Source organism: Equus caballus, chromosome 1, assembly GCF_041296265.1.
Source record: "Equus caballus isolate H_3958 breed thoroughbred chromosome 1, TB-T2T, whole genome shotgun sequence".
NCBI classification, from domain to species: Eukaryota; Metazoa; Chordata; class Mammalia; order Perissodactyla; family Equidae; genus Equus; species Equus caballus.
Genome location: NC_091684.1, coordinates 147,756,221 through 147,775,506, shown reverse-complemented (window position 1 = coordinate 147,775,506; position 19,286 = coordinate 147,756,221). Strand labels below are relative to the sequence as shown.

The 19,286-nt window shown below is 35.1% G+C and overlaps 1 long non-coding RNA gene across 1 annotated transcript; it reads right to left on the bottom strand.

Annotated features, from left to right (window-relative positions):
- Positions 1–909: 909 nt before the first annotated feature.
- LOC102147387 (uncharacterized) lies at positions 910–18,479 on the bottom strand. The gene is made up of 5 exons (XR_001378991.3): positions 17,051–18,479; positions 3,389–3,602; positions 2,877–2,985; positions 2,083–2,316; positions 910–1,044 (listed from the first exon to the last, which is right to left on the bottom strand). It is a non-coding gene; the product is annotated as an uncharacterized lncRNA (long non-coding RNA).
- Positions 18,480–19,286: the final 807 nt, after the last annotated feature.

Genomic DNA, 19,286 nt, shown 5'->3' with positions numbered 1-19,286 from the left:
ATGTGTGACATGGATATAAAAAAGAATTGAATCCGTAAAACTGCAGCCAGTTTTGTTCCTAATGAAATATTTTATTCTCTCATTATAAATATTAATTCACGGCAGATACACCTCTTCAGCTTTATGCAAATTTCATAGAAGAAAAATATGTAGACTTGTCATTTTTCTTATCTTGAATTGAAGCTGCATTTGAAAAGGTTAAAAGGCTGCATAATTACACTGTTATTAAATGTCACGTGGACTGATATCGTGCAGGTTAGGCCAAGTGGCTCTGTAACTTGTGTGTTAATTCTTTGCAAACCTGCATATGGGAGGCCCCCAACGATATTGTTACTGAAGAAGCAGTCCTTCTCCCGACTTCGTTGCTGGTAGTGTCAGCAAAGCCGGTGAATCTCTGCCATGTCTTTCCTGTTTATTCATGGAGGGTATAGTGGTATTGCAGCAAGCTTCTTGCTTTTCATATATAATTGTTTCTCCTTTTAAATTTATATCTCATGTAACATTTTAATAATTCTCTTTATATGCATAGCTCACTTAAATTGTATAATAGCCAACTTGTTATTAACTCTTTTTGACAGAAAATAGTTAGTGAGAGCTGAACACTAACAAGCAGAGAAAGAAAGCCACTGAGACTCTCGATTATTAATAGAAGCAGGAGTTATACTCTGAGACTTTTTGACACAAGATACAGGTAGTTAAAGGTCTTATTTAAAAATGGCACGGGACTCTGACAGCAGAAATGCTCTGAAAATCCCAATGATGGAAACAAGAAAAGAGAATAATGAATACATTTTTAAAAATATTTAGAGAAGTCTGCCACTTAACCTTGGTAGAAAAACTAATCAAAGTTGTTGTACAGTAATTACAAACCATTACACTTTTGTCATTTACTTAACTATATTTACATACCATAAGCATTAAGTGTCTTCAGTCAGATAAGAACAGGACAAAATAGCTACTTGTTATGAAGTATAAAGTGAAGACTGCTGTCTTTAAATCTACCACTTTTTGTTGTTATGATCTCAGGAGGGTATCAGGGAGAAGCTGGAAAGGAGAAATTGGGTCGTTGCTATACAATGAGATACTAGAAATTTTCACACAGCATGACTATTTTCACTTAGAAACAGCTTTATGATTGGGGATTTGTATGCCTGGCAATATATAAAACTGTAACTCTCCATTGTATCTTAAAACAGAAAATGAATGCTCCAAGACCCAAAGATATTTTTATAAACATATTGCTCACACAGAGAATTACAACATATCTTAAAGTACAAATGTAGCATGTAAGGAATATAAATATAACTACATATTTTAAATTGATTGCAAAAAAATAATATTACCAGTCTTTTTTTAATTCAGAAGCTTTTTGGTAGTATTTGATGGCTCAGGGGTCATTTAATATCTATTGAGGTCATGTGCGCCTATGCCTTCCTTTTCTTCTGATCCATTTCCATACAGCAAGGAAAAGGTATACAAGATGGTTCCCTTGACCCTAAAGCTATGTTGAAAATTTATTTTATGACAACGGTGTTTTACTTATTAGTAAGCATTTTTTAAAGTATCTATTGTCTTTTGGTACCTGCCGTGGTAGAGAGGGCCACTGCCAAGCATTATACATTCACAATGGTGCCACCTCTGAAAAACAGCATGCTCCATCTCAGGGAGGTCAGGTGTCTGGGCCTGGGGGTCAGATCTTGGCTCTGTCTTTTATTAACATGTGAACTTGGGCGATTTACTTAATCTCCCCTAAACTTAGTTTCATTAGTTTCACTGGGATAACAACAGCAACCACAAGAGATTGCTTTGAGGATTAAAATGGATGTACATAAACGTAAGTCCTGGCTCCTAATAGCCACTAAAATGATAGCTATGTAGTAACAATGTTTTGCTCAGCCCTACCTCTGGACCAGGAGGTAAAAGCTTTGGTGGGAAGAGTAAAGAAATAATGAAAACCTTCTTCCTCTCTGTTTCTTGCTTGCCCTCTGTCCTCTTTGTATTTCTCTACTGTAGTAAGTAGTAGCACGGGGTAGAGAAGGCTCTGGAATGTTGAGAAGGGCCGGAGCCAGACTCCAGGCTTACCTGAGTGTTGGTTCCAGGATTTCAGTGGAAAGGGTGAAGCAGATCATTGAGTTTACTGTGCAGGTAAGCTCACCAGGGTTATACAGCAGACAAAGATGGAGCCTGAAGCTTTAGTGAGGAGTGTAGACCATGCCCTGGGCTGTAGTCTTTTGTGTTACATTTCTTAAGGAGTCTGAGAACAGCAATCTATGACAAGATGGGCTGCAGGTGCAGAATCCTAAACAACTCTTGTACCTATTAAATTAGCAAAGGTAATTTTTAAAAATTAAACGTCAAAAAAATTTTAAGTTGATACCCTCCTGATATCATAACAACAAAAATTGGTAGATGTAAAGACAGCAGTCTTCACTTTATACTTCATAACAAGTAGCTATTTTGTTCTGTTCTTATCTGACTGAAGACACTTAATGCTTACAATATGTAAATATATTTAAGTAAATGACAAAAGTGCAATGGTTTGTAATTACTAACATTATTAAAGATCGAGCTCTTGACCATTCAAGGCCCACATCCTACATCTCAAGATCCAGAGGAAAAAGAAAACTATCTTTCCCTCTTCAACTTGGGCATTGATTGGACGGACTTGGGTCACATGTCCTCCCACCAACAAACCAGTCACCGCCCAGAGGATTAGCAGACATTTGGTCCTGTCCAAAATGTCCATAAGACATTTGGTTTTGGACAGGACAAATCTCAAGGACCTTTTGTCATGGACCAAATGTCTTACGGATGTTTTGGACAGGACCAGATGTTCTGCAAAGGCCCAGAGGAATACAGAACAATGAGAGACTTACCAGTGAAGGTGGATACCATGAACAATCATGCTCTTCAGACTACTCTCCTCATGCATTCTCCAAAGGAAAGGGGATGATGGTACCAGATAATGGACAATGGGAAGATGTCCTAGACAAAATAAATAAAAGTCACTAGAATCCAATATTCTGATCATGCCCTTTGCTATGACAATATTATTCCTGAGAATATATCTCAAGAAGTAAGTTGAAATGAGGGTAGGGGATGGGAGCCAACATATCATAGCTGTCCACATTTTTAACTTAAAATCAAAACAACACCCAATCTGGAAATGGCCCAAATGCTCCAATACTGAGAAATGGTAAAGGTACTTTGGTGCATTGTAATAATAAGCCATCTTATCCAATTCAATTTATTAAAGATTGAGAGTGTACTTTGTTCAACAGTTAGATAGTGGGAACGCAAGGATGGATAAGACATGGTCCCTCCGTGCCCTTAACTGGTCACATTGTCGTGTTAGTGATAACAGTAATGAGCATTTTTGAGCACTTACCAGTTGACAGGCAGTGTGTCAAATGCTGTATTCTTACAAATTCAATCCTCTGAACAATATTTTGAGACAGGCACTTTTGTTATATCCATTTTGTAGATGACGAAACTGATTTTAACTTCCCTCAAGTCACGCAGCTAATAAATGATGGAAATGGCACTCCATCTGAAGGCTTCTAACTCCAAAGTTCACATTGTAATAGAAGTTTAAAACAAAGCTGCAGGAACACAGCAAGAACGATTTTTTTACAGCATTATTGAGTTATAATTTGACATGCAATAAGCTGCACACATTTAAAGTAACAATTTGATAATCACTGAAATGCATCTATGAAGCAGTCTGTTCTCTTCTCTCTGACTATAGAGTCATGCGCATTTCTAGGATTTTGTATTTGTTTGACTTCTTTGAGTCAGCCTAATGATATTGAGATTCATCCATATTGTTGCATGTATCAAAAGAACTGAACAAAAGTTCAGTTGAGTAGTATTGCTGAGTAGTATTCCATTATTTGGACAAAAACGGGAATTTTGATTGTAGTTATGGTTATATTACTGTTATGTGTTTGTCACAGTTCATCAGATCATACACTACACTTAAAACAATGTATCTGTTGTATGTAAATTAGACGAAATTACATATTTAGCCAAATTTTGCTATATCGGTTACAACTAATTTAAACTTACATGAGAGCACGTGTTCCTCTACATTCTGCCAACAGGGATAATACTAAACAAATTTTTAATCTCTGTTAAGCTTATAGATAAATAGTAATATACCATTGCTTTTTTTACTTGCAACTTTTAAAGTATGTTCTGGATGAACATTTATTTTTACTCAGTATTTTTTATATATGAAATGACTTTTCATATTATTTCCCATATTTCTATGTCTGGTGTTCATCTTTTCCTACTGAGTTGTAAAAATTCAATGTAGATTTTTAAATGGCACTTTGCAACCTACATTCAAATGCTTTTTGCCAATATGTTATTTTTAACTTTACAATATATAGTTTTCATGGAAATGCTACTAATTTTATTTTTTTTAAAGATTGGCACCTGAGCTAACATCTGTTACCAATCTTCCTTTTTTTTTCTTCTTCTTCTTCTTCTCCCCAAAGCCTCCCAGTACACAGCTGTATATTCTAGCTGTAGGTCCTTCTGGCTGTGCAATTCAGGACGCCGCCTCAGCATGGCTTGATGAGCGGTGCCATGTCCACACCCAGGATCCAAACCAGCGAAACCTGGGGCCGCTGAAGCAGAATGTGCAAACTTCACCAGTAGGCCACAGGCCAGCCCCAAAATGTTACTAATTTTTACATAGTCAAATTTATTCTTCTATTCTCTTCCTTTATATAGTTCTGGTTTTATATCATACTAAGAAAGGCCATTCCTACTCCAAAATTATATACAGTAATCTATGTTTTCTTCTAGTACCTTATGGAGTCTTTTTTTTTTGTGAGGAAGATTCGCCCTGAGCTTACATCTGCGCCAATCCTGCTTTACTTTGCATGTGGAATGCATCCACAGCACGGCTGATGAGTGGAGTAGGTCTGCGCCCAGGACTGAGCCACTGAACCTGGGCTGCCAAAGTGGCGTGAGTGGAACTTTCACCACACAGCCACGGGGTCAGACCCCTGGAGTCATTTTGGTTATCAAATTTTGCTTCATGCAGAGTTTATTTTGGTATAAGTTGTCTGAACATGACTTATTCGAAAAATCTGGCTTTTTCCCACTAATGCCACATTTATCATATACTAAATTGCCATATCTATTGGACTTTATTTATGGATTGTATTCTGTTCAATTAATCTTTCTAGTCATATGTTCTATATTTTTAAGTGTTGATAATATTCACAATCTTACCCTGAGAAATGAGTGTGCATCTATCTGTTTTCTAGCTGCATCTTATCATGAGAAAGATAATAAGTAATTGCTCAGCTTAGTATTTTAATAAACCCAATGCAAAGTATCAATCTTTCAAATACACTACTTAATACCTATTACTGAGTGTTATATTTAGATTAGATCAAAATAATAACTCTAAAAGTAAAAATGTAACAACATAGGATACTAGGAAAATTTTTAATCTTTTAGCATCAGTGAATGACCCTACAGTACTATATTTAGTTACCTTATTTAAGAACTCTAACATAGCAAAATCTTTTTGTAGTTTTATGGTCTTCTCCAAGGAGTGATTGGTACTGATGTTTAGTGCAGCAAACAGTGATTTTCTGATTGCACTAGTTCATTAGGACTGAGCTAGAATGAGCTTGCACGTTTTGAATTAGACTACGGAAGGGTGAAAGTAGTAAATGAACCTTAACTCCATTTCCAGATTGGCACGTGGAAACCCAAAAGGTGCCCTTTGTCCATAGTCATTTCTTCAAACACTGAAGAATTAATAATGCTTCTGCTCTAAATGAATGTGTTAAAACTGGAAGACTAGAGAACAAATCTTTTTCAATAACAGGGTCAGTAAACGTGAATCATCATTTGTCTACCGATCCAGTAGGTTGTAAGAATAGACTGAGGTTTCCATGGCTTCCCCAGCCTGGGTACAAATGGGGTCATGGCCACAGCAACAACCTCAAGTCCTCCTCTTTTTTGTGTCATGATATTTTAGATGAGTTCTAGTTATAAAACAGATAGCTAGGTTGTATTTTGAAACCCTGTTTGACAATCTTCATGTTTCAAAAGACTAGTTTAACCCATTTTCATTTATTATGATCACTCATATATTTGGATTCACTCCTACCATATTATATTGTGTTTTCTACTTCTCTGCTTTATATCTATTCCTCCTCCTTTTGCTTATCTATTCATTTATTTATTTATTGGATTGATTGAGTTTTCTTTACTCACTTTCTCCCCCTTTAATAATTTGAGAGTTACTGATTGCACTTGACCAAAAATCTAAAATTAGTCAATATCCCTTCCTCCTTAAAACACAAGGACTCTGATGACAACAATCTCTTCCCACGCGCGCTCCTCCGTGTTAATCTGGACTGTTTCTTAGCTTCCCCTTATTTTTTCCAGTTCCACAGTAGTGATTCTTCACTTTCTTTTTCTTTCTTATGTAAACTGCTATTAACCTGATCTAGCCTCATCATTTTGCTCATAATATTCTTACAGTCCACACCTTGCTCTGGTTTAAATTTCCTGAAGTATATGCTTTTATAAATCTTTCTTCAGGGATCTGAGTGCAAAAAATTTATTCTTTCTTTGTTTAGAGGGATTTTATTTTTCCTTACTCTTGAAGACAATTTCTCTGGTTATAGATTTATAGACTGAGAATTATTTTCCTTCAACATTTTGAAATTATTATTCTATCATCTTATGACTGTTGACAGACAAGTCTACAGTCAGTCAGTTGAACTTTTTCCATCATAAATACACTGTCTTTTCCTCTTTGATGTCTTCTAAAATTTTCTTTCTGTCTTTGGTATTCTGTACTTCGGTGACAGTGTGTCTACTTCTGCCTTTCATGTGACTTATCCAGCAGAGGACTCCGTGTACCTTTAGTCTGAAGATTCATGTCTTTTCTTTTTTTTTCCATGTCTTTTAATTCTAGAAAATTTGCATTCATTTTCTCTTCAAATATTGATGCTCTTCTATTCTTTCCTTGTAGAACTGTTCTCAGATGTATGTTTGACTTTCTAATTAAACCCTTCATATCCTATAACCTCTCTTTTGTGTTTTCCATATCTTTCTGCTTTCTGTGTAAGATCCAGAAATCTATCTTCCAGATCACTAATTATATTTTTTACTATTTAAACATTTATTTAGTTTTGAATTCCAATGACTGCAATGACTATATTAATTTATAAAAATATACTTGGTTCTTTTAAAATTTTGCCTCCTTTTTTTCAGTGGCTTATTCATCATTGTGATTGCTATTAATTCTTTCATCTCTTTGATCATTTAAAAAAATTTATTTTGTAGACTTTTTGAGATTGTCCTGTTACCTGATGTTCTTAGCCTGCCAATTCTTTAGTTTGTTATGTCTGATGACTTTTATTCATGCTAGGTCATCTTCTGTTGTTTGTAAATTTTTATGGCTAGCTTAACTTTATTGGGGGTTTGCTTTATATGCGTGAATAAATGCATCCTAGAAAGGTCTCCATGAAGCAATTTTGTGGTTCTTTTTTCCCTGCTAGATGCCCTAAACTATTTCAATAGTCATGGATAATTTTCAAATTAAGGTCTTACCCACCATGGGGTAGAATAAATTCAAATGGTCTACACCACTCACAGTGCTGATGGAATAGTCTCAAGGCTTTAATTTCTTAGGGGATACCCCTTTCCCTAGCTGTCACAAAATCAGGCAGATGACTGGTTACTTTGCATCTTCTCAAAACTTCATGGGTGAAGTTTTCTAGTCTCCTTTTTGTAGAAATAGCAATGCTTTGGTGGATCCTAGCTTAATCGGGGGCTCAGTTCCAGTTCCTTATTTGGGGTCAAGGCTCTATGACAAAGTTAGCCAAGTCTCTATAAAGACATTAAAACCCCAATTCCTAGTCATTAGTCCTGATTAGGACTTCTCCTTCTGGTGGTGGTGGACTAGGTAATTTGGACCAATCCTCTTATTGAAGACAACTAAAAAGGTGTTAGAGGGACCGGCCCGGTGGCAGAATAAGTTCACATGCTCCACTTCAGCAGCCCGGGGTTCGCTGGTTTGGATCCCAGGTGCGGACCTATGCACCACTCATCAAGCTGTGCTGTGGCAGGCACCCCACACATAAAATAGAGGAAGATGGGCACAGATGGGCCAATCTTCCTCAGGAAAAAAGAGGAGGATTGGCACCAGATGTTAGCTCAGGGCTAATCTTCCTCACCAAAAAAAGAAAGTGTTAGAATACAACAATCATATTCTTAAAAGCATCAAAAAAATTTAAAATATATTGAGGAACTACTGGAGCTATATGAAGAGTAGAGGGCGACAAGTCAAAGATTTGCTTTCACCCTGGGGTCATTTGCTGATTCATAAAAGATAGCTGAGAGGACACTGAGAGATGTAGAACACCCAGATCCCCCATCAAGGAAGTACTGGGTGCTCCAGCTGCTGAGAGCACTGTCAACAGAGAGCCTTCAGTTATTATCTTTTTCGGGGATTGTCTTAGCTGTAGAGAGCCACCTGGCCAAGATTACGCCATTCCTAGGATGACCCACATCCAACAGTTGAGATAGGGGTAGAAAAGCTTGGTCCTTTTGGTTCTACTTAGGACTACACTAATAGGCCATTTCAACTTAGCTCTTATTGAGCCTGCATCACAGCTTGACTTTCCTTCTACTGAGTTCTTGCTTCCTTCCCCACTCTTTCAAAATTGTTGATCTCGATGGCACTCACAAATGAACATCTTAAACACTAAACTCCATCTAGCTCCACAGAATTATCAAAGGCATTTCTGTTGCAGGTTGGGTTTTCCGTGAAGCAGAGCTTTTCATAGTTTTGAAGAGTTAGTGTGGAAAACTTAGGAGTCCAGGACTTAACTAAAGGTCATCTGTGACCCAGAAAATCTGAAGTCCTGAGATTGGAGTACAATGATTTGAGATGACTGGTGCATTCATTCAAGCACTTGACAGAAGCAACATAATTCATCTTGGACAACTACAAATCAGTAAGAAAAAAGAGAAATAACCAAGTAGAAAAATCGACAAAGACTTGGATAGGTGCTCAACTCAGTAGTCATTAGGAAAATGCAGACTAAACTAATAGATACTACTGGTTGCCCACCAGAATGGCTAAAATTTAAGACTAACAATACTAAAAGTTGGCAAGGATGTGGAGGAAGAGAAACTGTCATGAACTTCTAAGGCAAGCATAATTGGTAGAACCACTTCAGAAAATAGTTTGATATCATCCACTAAATTTTAAGATATGCATACTTCATGATCCACCAATTTCACTGCTATGTATGTTCATACTCTAAGTAATTGCATGTGCATATGGATCAAGAGACATATATAAGGATGTTCACTACAGTCAAGGAATTGCTATTGATAGTACTACTATTTATAGTAGCAAAAAAACCCTGGAAAATATCCAAGTATCCATCAACAAGAAATGTAGGAATTGTGTCCCTTAACTATAGAATGTAAAATACACATTACACAATGAAATAACATTAATGAAAAGAAACAAACTAAAGATACAATTCAGATGCAACAACATAGATAAGCTAACGTAATGTTAAATACAAGAAGCCAGACACAAAATAACACACTTTATGTGATTCAATGCACATTAAGTACAAAACCAGGCACAACTAAGTATACTGTTTAGAGATACATGTTTTAGGTGGTCAAATATAAAGAAAAACAAGGACATGTCAGTACTAGAAACCCTAAAGATTATGCACGCCACACACAAAATTGTTAGAACTAATGAATAAATTCAGCAAAGTTGCAGGATACAAAATCAACACACAAAAATTAGTTGCATTTCTGTATACTAATAGTGAACAATGAAAATGGAATTAAGAAAACAATTCAATTTACATCAAAAAGAATAAAATACTCAGGAATAAACTTAACCAAGGAAGCAAAAGACTTGTATACTGATAACTACAAAACATTGTTGAAAGAAATTTAAAAAGACACAAATAAGTGGAAAGAAATCCCATGTTCATGAGTTGGAAGACTTACTATGGCTATATTGTCAATACCTTAGGTTAAGTGATTTACAAATTCAATGCAATCCCTACAAAAATCTTAATGGCATTTTTGCAGAAACAGAAAATTTATATGGAATCTCAAGGGACCCCAAACAACCAAAACAATCTTTTTTTTTTTTTTTTTTTTTTTAAGATTGGCACCTGAGCTAACAACTGTTGACAATCTTTTTTTTTTCTTTCTGCTTTTATCTCCCTAAATACCCCTGGTACATAGTTGTATAGTTTTAGTTGTGACATGTGGGATGCCGCCTCAGCATGGCCTGATGAGTGACGCCATGTCCACGCCCAGGATCCAAACCGGCGAAACCCTGGGCCACCGAAGTAGAGTGCGTGAACTTAACCACTCTGCCACAGGGGCTAGCCCCAGCCAAAACAGTCTTGAAAGGAAAAACAGAGTTTGATGTCTCACACTTCCTGATTTCAAACTTACTACAAAGTTATATTTATCGAAATGGGTGGTACTGGCATAAAGAGAGACATATAGTCCAATGGGATAGAAGAGGGAGCCCAGAAATAAAAATTTGCATATATGGTCAAATGATTTTCAACAAGGGTGCCAAAACAAATTAATTGGAAAGAATAGCCTTTTCAATTATTGGTTTCAGGACAACTGGATATCTACACACAGAATAATGAAGTTGGATCATTTCCTATCACCATATACAAAAATTAAATCAAAATGGATCAAACATCTAAATATAAGAGCTAAAATTCTAAAACTCTTAGAAAAAAACATGGGGGAAGCTTTTGATACTGTATTTGACAATGATTTCTTGGATATGGCACCAAAAATGAAGCAACAAAAGAAAAAGTAGACAAATAGGACTACATCAAAATTTTAATATTTTATCAAAAGGTACTATCAACACAGTAAAAAGGCAATGCACAGAATGGAAGAAAATATTTGCAAATTATATGTCTGAGAAAGAGTAAATATCAAGAATATATGAACAACTCCTAAAACTCAACAACAAAAAAACGAAACAACTCAATTCAAAAATGGGCAAAGGACTTGAATAGACTTTTCTCTAAGGAAGATGGAAAATGGTCAAGAAGAACACGAAAGGATGTTCAACCTCACTAATCATTAGGGAAATGCAACTCAAAACCACAATAACAGCTGACATCCATTAGGGTATGTAATGTCAAAAAAACAGAAAATAGAATGTGTTGACAAGGATATAGAGAAATTAAAACCCTTGTGCACTGTTGGTAGGATTGTAAAATGGTACTGCCACTGTGGAAAATAGTAGGTGCTTCCTTAAAAAATGAAAATTAGAATTATCATATGATCCAGCAATTCCATATCTGGGCATATACCCAAAATAATTAATAGCAGGGTCTTGAAGAGATATCTGTACACCCAAATTCATAATAGCACTATTCATCATAGCCAAAAGGTAGAAGCAACCCAAGTGTCCATCAATGGATGAATGGATAAGCAAAATATAGTATATACGTACAGTGGAATATTATTCACCCTTAAAAAGGAATGAAACTCTGACACATGGTACAACATGGGTGAAAGTTGAGGACGTTATGCTAAGTGAAATAAACCAGTTACAAAAAGACAAATACTGCATGATTCCACTTATATTTCGTACTTAGAGTAGTCAAAATCATAGAGACAGAAAGTAGAATGGTGGTTGCTAAAAGCTATGGAGAGGAGATAATGAGGAGTTATTTTTTGATGGATATAGAGTTTTCATTTTGCAAGATGAAAGAATTCTGGAGATGGATAGTGGCGATGGTTACACAACAATATGAATATGAATGTACTTAATATCACTGATCTGTACACTTAAAGATAATTAAGATGGCAAATTTTATGCTATGCATATTGTACCACAATAAAAAAAATTGAAAAAAAATTCATTGGTCATAGATATGTAGTTTATTTCTGAACTCTCTATTCTATTCCACTGATCTATATGTCTGTCCTTAAGCCAGTACCACATTGTTGTGATTATGTAGCTTTGTAGTAAGTTTTCTTTTCTATTGAGATATAATTTACATATAACTTTATATTAATTCAAGTGTACAACACAATGATTTGGTATTTGTATACACAGTGAAATAATCACCACAATAAGTCTAGTTACCATCCATCACCACACAAAGTTACAAAATTATTTTTCTTGTAATGCGAACAGTTAAGATTTACTCTCTTAGCAACTTTCAGATATGCAATACAATATTATTGACTGTATTCACCATGCTGCACATTACATCCCCATGACTTATTTATTTTATAACTGTAAATTTGTACCTCTTGACCCCCTTCACCCATTTTGCCCACTCCGTTAACACCCCTCCCCTCTGGCAACCACCAATCTGTTCTCCCTATCTATGAGTTTTGTTTGTTCATTTGGGGTTTTTTTTAGATTCCATATATAAGTGAAATCATATGGTATTTGTCTTTCTCTGTCTGACTTATTTTAACTTAGCATAATACCCTCAAGATCCATCCATGTTGTTGCAAATGGCAAAATTTCATTCTTTTTTATGGCTGAGTAGTATTTCATTGTATATGTATCTATATATATATATATATACCACATCTTCTTTATCCACTCATCCATCAGTGGACACTTAGGTTGTTTCCATATCTTGACTATTGTAAATAATGTTACAATGAACATGATGGTGCATATGTCTTTGAAGATTATTGTTCTCATTTACTTCAGATAAATACTCAGCAGTGGAATTGCTGGATCATATGGTAGTTTTATTTTTAATTTTTTGAGGAACTTCCATACTGTTTTCCGTAGTGACTATACCAATTTACATTCCCACCAACAGTGCACAAGTGCTCCCTTTTGTCCACATCCTCACCAGCACTTGTTATTTTTTGTCTTTTTGATAATAGCCATTCTAACAGGTGTGAGTTGATATCTCATTGTGGTTTTGATTTGCATTTCTCTGATTATTGATGTCGAGCATCTTTTCATGTACCTGTTGGCCATCCATATATCTTCTTTGGAAAAATGTCTATTCAGACCCTCTGCCCATTTTTTAATTGGATTGCTTGTTTATCTGCTATTGAGTTGTATGAGTTCTTCCTATATTTTGGATATTAACCCCATATGGAATATATGATATACAAATTTTTCTCCATTCAGTGTTTCTTTTTACTTTTTTGATGGCTTCCTTTGCTATGCAGAAGGTTTTCAGTTTGATGGAGCTCCACTTGTTTATTTTTGCTTTAGTTGCCTTTGCTTTTGCTGTCAATCAAAAAATCATTACCAAGACCAATGTCAAAGAGCTTACTGCCTATGTTTTCTTCTACGAGTTTAATGGTTTCAGGTCTTACATTCAAGTCTTTAATTTATTTTGAGTTGATAGTGGTCCAGTTTCATTCTTTGCTTGTGGCACTCTGTTTTTTCCAATACCATTTATTGAAGAGATTGTCCTTTCCTTGTCGTATATTCTTGGCTCCTTTGTTGTAAATTAATTGACCATATATATGTAGGTTCATTTCTTGGCTCTTTATTCTGTTCCATTGATCTGTGTGTCTGTTTTTATGCCAATATCATACTATTTTGATTACTATAGCTTTGTAATATAGTTTTAAATCAGGGAGCATGATGCCTCCAGCTTTATTCTTCTTTCTCAAGATTGCTGTAGCTATTTGGTGTCTTTTGTGGTTCCATACAAATTTTGGGATTGTTTGCTCTATGTCTGTGAAAAATGCCATTGGAAGTTTGAATGCAATTGCATTGAACTGTATATTGCTTTGGTACTATGGACATTTTAACAATATTGTTTCTTCCAATTTGTGAGCACACAATATCTTTCTATTTATTTGTGTCTTCAATTTCTTTCGTCAGAGTCTTGTAGTTTCAGTGCATGGATCTTTTGCTTCCTTGGTTAAATTTATTTCTAGGTATTTAAATCTTTTTAATGTAATTGTAAATGGGATCGATCTCTTAATTTTTCTTTCTAATAGTTCATTGATAGTGTATAGAAATGCAACCAATTTTTTGTATGTTGATTTTGTACGCTACAACTTTACTGAATTTGCATATTAGTATTACTTCTAACAGGTTTTTGGTGGGGTCTTTGGGTTTTCTATATATAAAGTCACGTTGTTCACAAATGGTGATAGTTTATATATTCCTTTCCAATTTGGATGCCTTTTATATCTTTTTCTTGCCTAATTGCTCTGGCTACTTCCAATAATATTTTGAATAAAAGTGGCAAGAGTAGACATCCTTTTCTTGTTCCTAATCTTAGAAGGAAAGCTTTCAGCTTTTCATTGTTGACTATGATCTTAGCTGTGGTTTTGTCATATATGGCCTTTATTATGTTGAGGTACATTCCTTCTATGACTGCTTTGTTGAGAATTTTTATCAAAAATCTATTATGAATGTTGTCAAATGCTTTCTATCCATCTATTGACAAGATCATATGATTTTTGCCCTTCACTTTGTTAATGTGGTGTATCATGTTGATTGATATGTGAATGTGGAACCATCCTTGCATCTCTGAAATAAATCCCACTTGATCATAGCGTATGATCCTTTTGGTATATTATTGAATTCAATTTGCTAATATTTTGATGAGGATTTTTGCACCTATTTTCCTTTTTAATGTTGTCTGGTTTTGGTATCAGGGTAATGCTAACCTTGTAAAATGAATTTAGAAGCATTCCCTCCTCTTGATTTTTTTGGAAAAGTTTGAGAAGGAAAGGTATTAGGTCTTCTTTGAATGTTTGATACAATTCACCAGTGACACCATCTTGACTTTTGTTTGTTGGGAGGTTTTTGATTATGGATTCAATCTCTTTACTAGTAATCAGTCTATTCATATTTTCTATTTATTCATGATTCATTCTTGGAAGATTGTATGTTCTAGGAATTTATCCCTTTCTTCTAGGTTATCCAATTTGTTGGAGTATAATTGTTCATAGTAGCCTCTTACGATCCTTTGTATTTCTGAGGTACCAATTGTAACTTCTCCTCTTTCATTTTTGACTTTGCTTGAACCCTCTCTTTTTTTCTTGGTGAGTCTAGCTAAAGGTTAGTCAATTTTGTTTATCTTTTCAAAGAACTAGCTCTTAGTTTCATTGCTCTTATCTATTATTTTTCTAGTCTCTATTTCATTTATTTCCAGTCTGATCTTTATTATTTCTTCCTTCTACTAACTTTGGGCTTCATTTATTCTTCTTTTTCTAGTTCCTTTAGGTGTAAAATTAGATTGTTTATTTGAGATTTTTCTTGTTTCTTGAGGTAGGGCTGTATTGCTAAGAATTTCCCTCTTAGAATTGTTTTTGCTGCATCCCACAGATTTTGATATGTTGTATTTCCATTTTCATTTGTCTCAAGGTATTTTTTTATTTCTCCTTTGATTTCTTTGTTGACCCATTGGTTTTTTAGTAGCATGTTATTTAATCTCCACATATTTGTGATTTTTCTAGTTCTCCTTGTAACTAATTTCTAGTTTCATACCATTGTGATCAGAAAAGATGTCTGATATTATTTCAATCTTCATAAATTAGTTAGACTTGTTTTGTGACCTAACATACAATCTTTCCTGGAGAATGTTCCACGTGTACTTGAGAAGAATATGTATTCGGCTTTTGGATGGAATGTTCTGTATATATCTACTAAGTTCATCTGGTCTAATATGTCCTTTAAAGCTGATGTTTTCTTATTGTTCTTCTGTCTGGATGATCTATCCATTGATGTAAGTGGGGTATTAAAGTCTTCTACTATTATTGTATTGCTGTCAATTTCTCCCTTTAGGTCTGTTAAAATTTGCTTTATATATTTAGGTGCTCCTATATTGAGTCCATAAATATTTTAAAATGTTATATCTTCTTGTTGGATTGACCCCTTTATCATTATGTAATGTCCATCTTTGTCTTTAATTACAGCCTTTGTTTTAAAGCCTATTTTGGCTGATATAAGTATAGCTATATTAGATTTCTTTTGGTTTCCATTTGCAAGAAACATCTTTTTCCATCCCTTCACTTTCATTTTGTCTGTATCCTTACACCTTAAGTAAGTCTCTTGTAAGCAGCATATAGACAGGTCTTGCTTTTTTAATCCATTCAGCCAATCTATGTCTTTTGATTGGAGAATTTAGTCCATTTATATTTAAAGTAATTATTGATAGGTATGTACTTGTGCCAATCTGTTAATTGTTTTATGGCTGTTTTGTAGTTCTTCTGTGTTCCTTTCTCTTCTCTTGCTGTCTTATAGTAAGTTTTGAAATCAGAAAGTGTGAGTCCTCCAACTTTGTTCTTCTTTTTCAAGATTGTTTTGGTTAATTGGGGCCTTTTGAATTTCTATATGAATTTGAGAATTCGCTTTTCCAATTCTGGAAAAAAGGCCCTTGGAGTTTTGCTAGGGATTGCAGTGGATCTATAGATCACTTGGATAGTATTTCCATCTTAATAATATTATGCCTTCCAATCCATAAACACAGGATGCTGTTCCATTTATATAGGGCCTCTGTATTAGTCTGTGTTCTCCAGATAAACAGAACCAATAGGATAGAACTGAGAAACAAAGAGAGAGAAAGAGAGAGAGAGTGAAATAGAATAAGAGAGAGAGAGAGATTTACTAAAAGGAATTGGCTTATGCCATTATGGAGGCTGAGAAGTCCAAGATCTGCAATTGGCAAGCTGGAGACCCAGGAGAGCTGAATGTATTGTTCCAATTTGAGTACAAAGGGCTAAGAACCAGAACCAATAAAGTAAATTCCAGTCGAAGTCCATATCTGAAGAAAGGAGAAGACAAATGTACCAGTTCTGAGACAATCAGAGAGAAAGAGTTCTTTCTTGTTCAGTCTGTTATTCTATTCAGGCCTTCAACAGATTGGAAGAGGCCCACGCACATTGGGGAGGGCAATCTGCTTAATCAAATGTTAATCTCATCTAGAAAGATCCTCACAGACACACTCAGAAATAATGTTTAACCAAATATCTGGGCACCATTGCCTAGTCAAGATGACACATAAATTTAACCATTATAATTGGTTCTTACCTGCAGCCAAGATTGAGAACCACTGCTCTGGGTAGTTGAAAGAATGAAATTTAAAGTCTGGAACTGTCTTCAAGGAGTTAATAGTCATCTCAATGGTCAGGCGTTTCTCACAATAAGTAGGAGCACAAGATTAGAGAATGCAAAATAGGTCAGCTTGGGATGGAGAAATTGGAAGAAATGATATTCTAACAAAGGTTTGCTTTATGTAGATCTAGAAACATGTTCATTTTTCTCTGTATCCCCATACAAGTAAAACAGATGCTAAACACATAAACAGGGATTTTGATCTCTTTTAAGCAACAAACTACTTCAAAATTCTAATACAGGTTTGTTGCATTAAACAAGAAAGATGACTTTAATTTTCTAGCATAATTTGAAAACTTGCCATTCAATTACTAAATATTTAAAAACTTTTCAGTATGTTCTCTCTTGTATTCTTATAATCATTTTATGAGTTGGGGAAAAAGTCAGTGTAGCATTCATGAATAAGTAAGCATAAAGCCTGCACTGATGCAAATTCAATGATGATCACTATTGTGTTTTGTCATTTGGCAGCAAGAATAGACTCAAGATCTAAACAAAATTGGCATTGAATTTGTGATGTTTTATTCTACAGCTCCAAGTTTCAAAATACAGAATTTGAACCTGTTTATCCTCTTGCAGCATATTTAGTACCAAAGACAAACTACTGAGTGTGAATCTCGTTTCCTATTGGCAAAGTGTGGACCTGTTCTCCATTTAATGAACCATCTGTCACAGCAAGTGGGAAAAGGTGCATGGAGAAATTGGAAAAGCCAGTGATGTATTCTTATCTCAATCAAAGGCTGATTTCTGACTTCTTTCTGGTAATAATTGAGCTAAACTCAGAGTTAACCGTCTTTGGCAGGACAGAAAACAATTCAGAATACACTTAGACCATCTGAGCTCTGAACTCTATTTTCTTATTCTGTGTGACAGTTAGCTTTGAGAATGTTATCAAAGCTCTCCAAGTCTCTTTCTGTTAATTTATGCAACAGATAATGATAATATATACCTCATAGGGTTGTCATAAATATTAAAAGACATGACCTATTTAAAATCAATAGCACAGTTTTAGAGATGTACTCAATAGGTGTTGGTTCCCTCCTTCAGTCTTTCAGTTTTCCACTACCTTTCCTCTTCCCCAGGTAGGAAGTACCCAGACTTGACTTGTCGTCTGTCTAAACCTATACTTTGGATGATACCATGTACTAGTCGGAGACTGAGGTTGAGCTAAACTAGGAGGAAGAAAATAATCCATGCCAAATTCCAATATTTGATAGAAGTGAAGCTGAAGGGTAGAGCGAATCCAGATAAATTGGAGCCTCTTGAGAACCACAGTAACGTGAGCATACTGAAATGGCTATTGTTTGAATCGGGTTTTTGGTGTATTGTGTCAGTCCTCGAGGTACTGGAAGAGAGGGAAAGAGATTTACTTGATAAATAATTTGAAAATACTTTTAGAGTCTATATGACCCTATCAGCTAACTCCAATCTATCCTAAAAGCTGGAGTCCACCTACAATAATAACAACAGCAACAATGGAATATAGCAAGTGCTAGTGAGGAGGTAGAGAAACTGGAAACCTTGCACACTGCTGTTAGTGGAGTAAAATGGTCCAGTCACTGTGGAAAACAGTGCAGTGATTCCTCAAAAAGTTAAAAATAGAATTACCAGCTGACTCCACAATTCTACTTCTAGATATATACCCCAAAAGATTTGAAAACACATACTTCAACAAGTATATGTACATGCATGTTCACAGCAACACTAATCCTAACAGCCAAAAGGTAGAAACAACCCAAATGTCCATCAACGGATGACTGATAAACAAATTACGGTATATATATATATATATATATAATTGAATATTAATTAGCAACAAAAAGGAATGAAATATTGATACATGCTACAATGTGGATGAACCTCAAAAATGTTACGCTAAGTTAAAGAAGCCAGACATATAGTCACATATTGTATGATTTTATATATATATATGAAATATCCAGAATAGATAAATCCACAGAGAGAGAATACAAATTGGTGGTTGCCAGGGGCCGGTGGGGAGGGGACAATGGGGAGAAACTACTTAGTGGGGTGGGTATTTTACTTTGGAATGACGGAAATGTTTTGGAACTAGATAGAGGTGGTGGTTGCACACATTGTGAATATAGTATATGCCACTGAATTGTTCACTTTAAAATGGTTATTTTTATGT